Source organism: Sus scrofa, chromosome 9, assembly GCF_054392235.1.
Source record: "Sus scrofa isolate SSC_HxYL_T2T_F1_AM1 chromosome 9, Sscrofa_HxYL_maternal_Yorkshire_Landrace_v2.0, whole genome shotgun sequence".
NCBI classification, from domain to species: Eukaryota; Metazoa; Chordata; class Mammalia; order Artiodactyla; family Suidae; genus Sus; species Sus scrofa.
The window spans coordinates 16,992,738-16,999,991 of record NC_139391.1 but is presented as its reverse complement, the minus strand read 5'-3'; the positions used below and the strand labels follow the sequence as shown (position 1 = coordinate 16,999,991).

Below are 7,254 nucleotides of genomic sequence, written 5' to 3'. Positions count from 1 at the left end.
TCATTGGATTTAGCAACATTGATTACTAAAGACCTCGATGAACGTAGTATCTATGAAACGGTAGGAGTGAATTCTTGTTTGAAGTGGATTCTCTAGTGAACAGAAAGAGAGGAATTGGAGAAAATGAACATAGACAAACCTTTTCAGGAATTTTTCTTTACAGCAAATAAATCAATATTTTAATAAATGGAAGAATTTTAGTTATGCAGATGGGAATGATTTTTATGGAGAGATATTCATCAATAACATAAAAGAGAGAGAAGAGAATTTCTGGAGTGATACCCTTGATTAAGGAAAAGGGAAGGCATCAGTATAGGAGTAGACAGTTGGCCTTCGGTAGGAGGAGACGGCCCATTCACAGAAATGAGAGGGAGGCAGAGAGTGTGGGCACAGACACATATGTGAGGGAAAATACAGCTTCTGTGACTCTTTCTACTTCCTCAGTGAAAGACGCAGTAATGAGGGAAGGGGGGTGGAGGTTTATACAGAGGAAAATGTATGAAATACTTATCTCAGAAAGTGGGAGAGTGAAGGGATCAGGGAGATGATTTCTGAGTATCTCCAAAGATCTGCCCAAGTTTAGGAGTCACCACCTTAAGGTCAGCCTGTCAGCACAGGTGTGTGTTTATCTCTAACCAAGTTTATCTGCTCAGGCGCAGGCTGGGAGAAGAGAAGAGGTGGGTCTCACTGAGGCTGGAGTTTTTCAAGAAGAGTACCATGAAGCAAGAGAGGAAAAGAGAGCTGAAGGTGCATGTAAGTGAGAAATTATAATGACGAATTGCAGACTCTAAGCTGGGTAGGTAGGGGAGGGAAGCGACAGCAGGGTGCTGTTTTGGGAGACGGTGAAAAGGAGTGCGATCTAGAGATGGCAGGGCTCTGTGGCGTCAAAGAGTTGTTGGAATGGAGTATCAAACCTGGAAAGATAATAGGTGGTGGTGATCAGAAAGTGGCATGCCTGGAACTGAGATTAGGTAAAAGTTGCAATTACTGGTGACAAGAAGGTGTAAGATATGACTATGGCAATGAGTGATGAGGTTAGCCTGTAAGAGAAATCTCTGGAGGAGAGGAGATCAAGGAACAGAGAAGCCAAGACAGGGGGAAGAACATCTGTATCATTATTGTAATTATATCTCAGTGAAATAATTGAATTATAACTAAGAGTAAAAGTGAGATACAGTTTCCAAGAAATGAAGGAGCATGACTTAAATGTCAGTAGATGACAGCAACCAAGAAAGGGCAGTGGGTCTGGCAATATTATTTAAGCTGGGAGTTTTAGGAGGAAGGGGTAAGAGTGGTCAAGAGGCACTGTGATGGGAAAGGAGAATATTCACTTCACCTGGGTCTGTGGTACAAGGAGTTTGGCGATAAAACAGTAATCACTTGAGAGGGTTGCTGGATAAGCAGTGCCCTCCTGAGAGGGTCAGATTTCTATTAGAGCCAGAGGCAAAGGGAAAATTCTAGACTGAGGACATACAGGGATTTGCTGATGCCTCTTCTGATTTCCAGGGGGATACAGTGGAAGGGTTTCCCCCAGAATCTCCTGAAGTCAAAGGCATCAGAAAAATGGAGATAGAGAGCCAAGCAGGGGATGAGGGTGCCCTGATCCAAAGGTATCTGACTTAAACAGGTGTAAAGTGCATTTGAGATTAACCCTGATCTCAAGGCAGATAGTAGTGTGAGGCTGTGAGCATTGGGCTGAAAGAACAGGGTGAGGTCAGGATCCCATCAGGAGCACAGAATTCTGACCATTCTTAGAATGGTCTTGTCTGGATCAGCTCAGACTCCAAGGCACTCTTCCTTTATAAAACATGAAGTGCTCTGAGGCTTTCTTCTGACTCTGTTGGTGGGTTTTTCTGGTGAAATTGGACTGCTGTGACTTATTTAAAACCATCTGTGTTGACATGAGACAGTCTAGGCCTGCTTTAGCTCTCTTTATAAACTGGGGTCTTAGGAAATGGTTTCGCTGTCCTACCCCTAAATTTGGCCTGAAAAATAATGATTAACTCAGTTTGACTGAGGATCACTGGATTAAAATCGTCATTAGTGATAGCATATAACTGAGCCAAGATATCTGTGATTATGAGATGTCTGACAAAACACTAGGAAGTAACAGTTCATTGAATCTTGATGTGTTACTTGGGTCAGATCTGCTAGTAGTGCACATGCTTTTCTAAAAGCATACTTTTTGGACTATTCAGATGAATTTTATTTTATTTTTGCTTTTTTAGGGCCACACCTGTGGCATATGGAAGTTCCCAGGCTAGGGGTCGAATTGGAGCTGCAGCTGCCAGCCTACACCGCAGCCTCAGCAATGTGGGATCCAAACCATGTCTATGACCTATGTCATAGCTCACAGCAATGCTGGAACCTTGGCCCACTGAGCAAGACCAGGGATTGAACCCGTGTCCTCAGGGATACTAGTCAGATTCCTTTCTGCTGTGCCACAACGTGAATTCATTTTCTTTTTCAGATGAATTTTAATATAAATCTTGTTGCCTTGTAGCTTCTTGCTCAATGACTCAACGACTCTTTCATTGGAAGGGCAGATGACCATCAAGAGCAAATTGTCCATTATTCAGCTTTCTGTTTCAGATTTAAACTCTTGGATGAATTCTTAGAATGATAATAGTTTTGAGAATCAGGCATTTTTGAAAGAAAAGATTGATTTCTAAAGGTCTTAAGCTACCTAAGTGTGTCAAAAGCAAAGCTTAGATTTCCTAACATGAACATTTAATTTTAGTCACTGATTTTCAAACTTTTGACCACACTTCATGATAAGAAATACATTATAGGAGTTCCTGTCTTGGCTCAGCAGTTAATGAACACCGATAGTATCCATGAGGACACGGGTTTGATTCCTGGCCTCACTGAGTGGGTTAAGGATCCAGCATTACCATGAGCTGTGGTCTAGGTCGTGGACTTGGCTTGGATCCCATGTTGATGTGGCTGTGGTATAGGCCAGCAGCTACGGCTCTGATTCAACTCCTAGCCAGGGAACCTCCACATGGTGCAGTTCAAAAAAAAAAAAAAAAAAAAAAAAGATAAAAAAAAGAAAGAAAGAAATACATTATAAAATTATCACCCAACACACACGTGCCTATATTTGTGTAAAACTGAAACAGAAATTTCAGGAAATAAAAACAAACAGTCCAATTAAAAAATAAGCGGAAGGCCTCATAGAAAGTTTTCTAAGGAAGATATACAAATGGCCAAGAGGCACATGAAAAGATGCTCAACATCACTAATCATCAGGAAAATGCAAACAAAAACCCCAATGAGATATCACCTCGCTTGTCAGGATGGCTATTTTTAACAAATAAGAAATAAGTATTAGCAAGGATGTGGAGAAAAAGGAACCCTTCTACACTGTGGGTGGGAATGTAAATTGGTGCACCCACTATGGAATACAGTACGGAGGTTCCTCAAAAAATTAAATGTAGGAGTTCTTGTCATGGCGCAGTGGTTAACGAATCTGATTAGGAACCATGAGGTTGCGGGTTCGGTCCCTGCCCTTGCTCAGTGGGTTAACCATCTGGCGTTGCCGTGAGCTGCGGTGTAGGTTGCAGATGCGGCTCGGATCCCGCATTGCTGTGGCTCTGGCGTAGGCCGGTGCCTACAGCTCCGATTCGACCCCTAGCCTGGGAACCTCCATATGCCGAGGGAGCAGCCCAAGAAATAGCAAAAAGACAAAAAAAAAAAAAATTAAATGTGGAACTATCATATGATCCAGCAATCCCACTCCTGAGTAATATCTGAAGAAAACAGAAACATGAATTTGAAAAATACATGCACCCCTATGTTATTGCAGCATTATTTATAATAACCAAGATATGAACGCAACCTAAGTGTCCTTCAATAAATAAATGGATAAAGAAGATGTGGCATGCATACACACACACACACACACACACACACACACACTGGAATATTACTCAGCAGGAATGAAATCTTGCCATTTGCAGCGTGGACCCAGAGGGTATTATAGTAAATGAAATAAATCAAAGACAAATACCATATGATTTCACTTATATTTGGGATCTGAAAAACAAAATAAATGATTAACACAATAGCATAGAAACAGGCTTATAGAAACAGAGAACAAATTTGTGGTTGCCACAAAGGAGACGGCATGGGTGAAATAGGTTAAGGGGATAAAGAGGTATAAACTTCCAGTTATAAAATAAGTCATGAAAAATTAATGTACAACATAGGAAATATATATATATATACACACACATACACACATACATACATACATATATACACATATACATATATAGTCAGTAATATCATAATAACTTCTTTTTTGTCTTTTTAGGGCCACACCTACGGCATACGGAGGTTCCCAGGCTAAGGGTCAAATGGGAGTTGTAGCTGCTGGCCTAGGCCAGAGCCACAGCAATGAGGGATCCAAGTCGTGTCTGTGATCTACACCACAGCTCACGGCAGTGCCGGATCCTTAACCCACTGAGCAAGGCCAGGGATTGAACCTGCATCCTCATAGATGCTAGTCAGATTTGTTTCTGCTGAGCCACGATGGGAACATCCCTCGTCTTTTTTATGTTGTGATAAATTTGTATGGTGACGGAGAATAAACAGATTCATCATGGTGATTTTTTCATGATGTATGCAAATATTAATGTACTACATCATACAATTGTAAATAACTATACTTCAAATTTTAAAAATTCAGAAAATAGTATTGCTCTTAGAGGATGGGCCTAATATTTTTTATTCTGTCCAATTCTATTTTATTTCATTTAAAATGCTGGTCTTGGGAGTTCCCGTTGTGGCTCAGTGGTTACTGAATCCGACTAGGAACCATGAGGTTGTGGGTTCCATCCCTGGCCTCGCTCAGTGGGTTAAGGATCTGGTGTTTTCATGAGCTGTGGTGTAGGTTGTAGATGCGGCTTGGGTCCCGCGTAGCTGTGGCTCTGGCGTAGGCTGGCAGCTGCAGCTCCGATGAGACCCCTAGACTGGGAATCTCCATATGCCACGAGAGTGGCCCTAGAAAAGATGAAAAGACAAAAATAAAATAAAATTCTGGTCTTGACCCACTAATTGATTTTGCAACACACCAATAATTTAAAACATGTAACAAAAACTACTGTAAATCATAGTGCAGGGAATAGAGTACGTAGGGAAAGACTCTGACTCATGAAACTGAAAAGAATCCCACCTGCCTTAGTATTGCTAATGTTGGAAGGAGAAGAGAGACCATGCAGGAGGCAGGGTAAGAGAGACACCAGGATCCCCATCCGGACCTCTTGCCCCTTTAGAGTGCAGCCTTGAGGTGTGTGGCACACACGCGCATGGGTCTGTGTGTATGTACCATCGAAGTCTTCAGACAGATTTGAGGGAACTGAAAGTGTGGAAACTAGTGGCCCGTACTCGGGGCCTGGGAATGCTTAAGCTTCTAGGAGAAGCTGTGGGTTTGAATGAATACTGAGCCTAACCAGTTGGAAGCTGCAGAGTGTAGCAGTGGCTGAGAAGCCGTCTAACTGGATGGTGTAAGACAGCACTGCAGGTTCCCTTGGCTTGTGAAGAGCACATGGAGAATTTCTAAGTTTCTGCTTAGCTTGGTCTTAGGACTTAGGCATGCTGAGAAGCTTAGTGGACTAGAAGAGTTGGAGTCGAGATAGAGAAAGGACCAGGTAGGAATTGACATTTTGCTACCACCAAGTGACCAGCAGACTGAACTGATCATTAGTACGTACTGGTGTGATATCCCCTAAAGATCTGATGGGATCAGGAACGCCTCTGTGTGTACTCATCTAGGGACCAGACAAGAGCGTGATGCATAAGGAACTTCCTGAAGAGGTAGGAGGTTCCTCCTCCCCAACCACCACAGGCCCAGGTAACTCTTCCGCACACATCCAAATGCCATTCCTGGGGTGGATTAGAGGAAGGAGGAGACGGTCAAAAGCCTGAGCATTTCTCCCAAAGACATCAGCATCCATGAAAGAGAAAGCCTTTGTGTCCGCCATTGCTCTTCAGGATTAGCGGAGGCTGAATTTTTGACAAGTGATAAATGGCAGTGGTTTATTTCCCTTTCTGCAGTCTGAGGGTTGGCAACCGCTGCATCTGAGAAGCAGCTGCCCAAAGCTGGGATGTGGTGGGAAAGGGGGCCTCCGAAGATGCTTGGCCACAGGCAGATGCAGTTACACAGGCTTTTGCCTCCAAAACCTCTGAAGGCAGCTCCTGCCTGTATACAGATCTCTCTGACCAGCTGGTTTGGCACCTTTTCCTCTCTGGTTTTGAAGACTCAGAGAGGGTGAGGGGCAAGGGAAAATGCTTTCTTGATGACTGGAGATCTAGCTTGGAAGTCTGAATAAATTGGCTTACACGTTGGAAAAAAAAAAGCTCTAAATGAATTGCGAACAGAAGAACTGATGTGTCTCTTATCGGTCTGCTGCCTGTTGACTTTGGCTGAGAGATAATCACCATGGTTAACAAGGATCCTGGCAGCCAGTTATTATTCATTCCTCATCATTCTCATTCACTATTGTTTTGGGATATAAAACCCTGGGGGGAAAAAAAAAACAAACCCTGAAAGAATATCCTCAGTGCTCAGCAGCATTGTGGGCTTCTCTTTATGAGCCACGACCTCATTTCTCCAGCTCTCTCTCCCTTCCTTCTCCCTTCCCCTCACCCCTGAGAACTGCATGGCTCAAGGAGGGGGATAAGCAGGTGGCTTTCCAGACCTCATATCCTCATTCTACACACAGGTGCTCTGCTGCCGTCTGCTGTATGAAATGACCTGCTGGGCACAGTTTATTCTGAAGGGTTCCCGTGTGGAAAAGTGGAAAACCACACACGCTCAGATGTTTGTGATCTCCAGCTACAAGTCCAGACGGGGGTGAGGCAGCTGCATTCAGGCTTCCTGTTCTCCACCCATTGCATAAGTAAGTGCAAATCATTGTTAGTCCTTATTATCTGTCCTCCCCGACCTGTGACGCCAGAAAGAAGGTGAAGGGACCCTGGCACATCCTGTTCGTGCAGGTATCTGACACCTAATTGAAGTCATTTTTAAGTCAAGCCCCAAGTCTCTGAAGATAGAATTAATTTTCCTGGTAGGAAAACGGTGGTCACTCTTAAGTTTCCTCAATCTTTGCCTAAATTTCGTTTGGTTCTTGGGTAGGTTTGAGGCACCACAGGTTAACAGTGCCCATGTAGTTCTGTTTCTTTACCGAACCTGGGCCACATACTCAAATCCGTGGTGGGAAGGAGGACTTAAAAGGAGCAGCAGGGTTG

At 43.4% G+C, this 7,254-nt stretch overlaps 1 protein-coding gene across 1 annotated transcript in view; it reads left to right on the top strand.

Moving 5' to 3' along the window:
- Window positions 1-651: 651 nt before the first annotated feature.
- Window positions 652-7,254, top strand: part of LOC110255407 (uncharacterized) — a 689,852-nt gene continuing 683,249 nt past the window's right edge. The window contains exons 1-2 of the transcript XR_002335555.2: window positions 652-753; window positions 6,729-6,905. The gene's annotated coding sequence lies outside the window, so the exon portion shown is untranslated. The remainder of the gene's footprint in view (window positions 754-6,728; window positions 6,906-7,254) is intronic.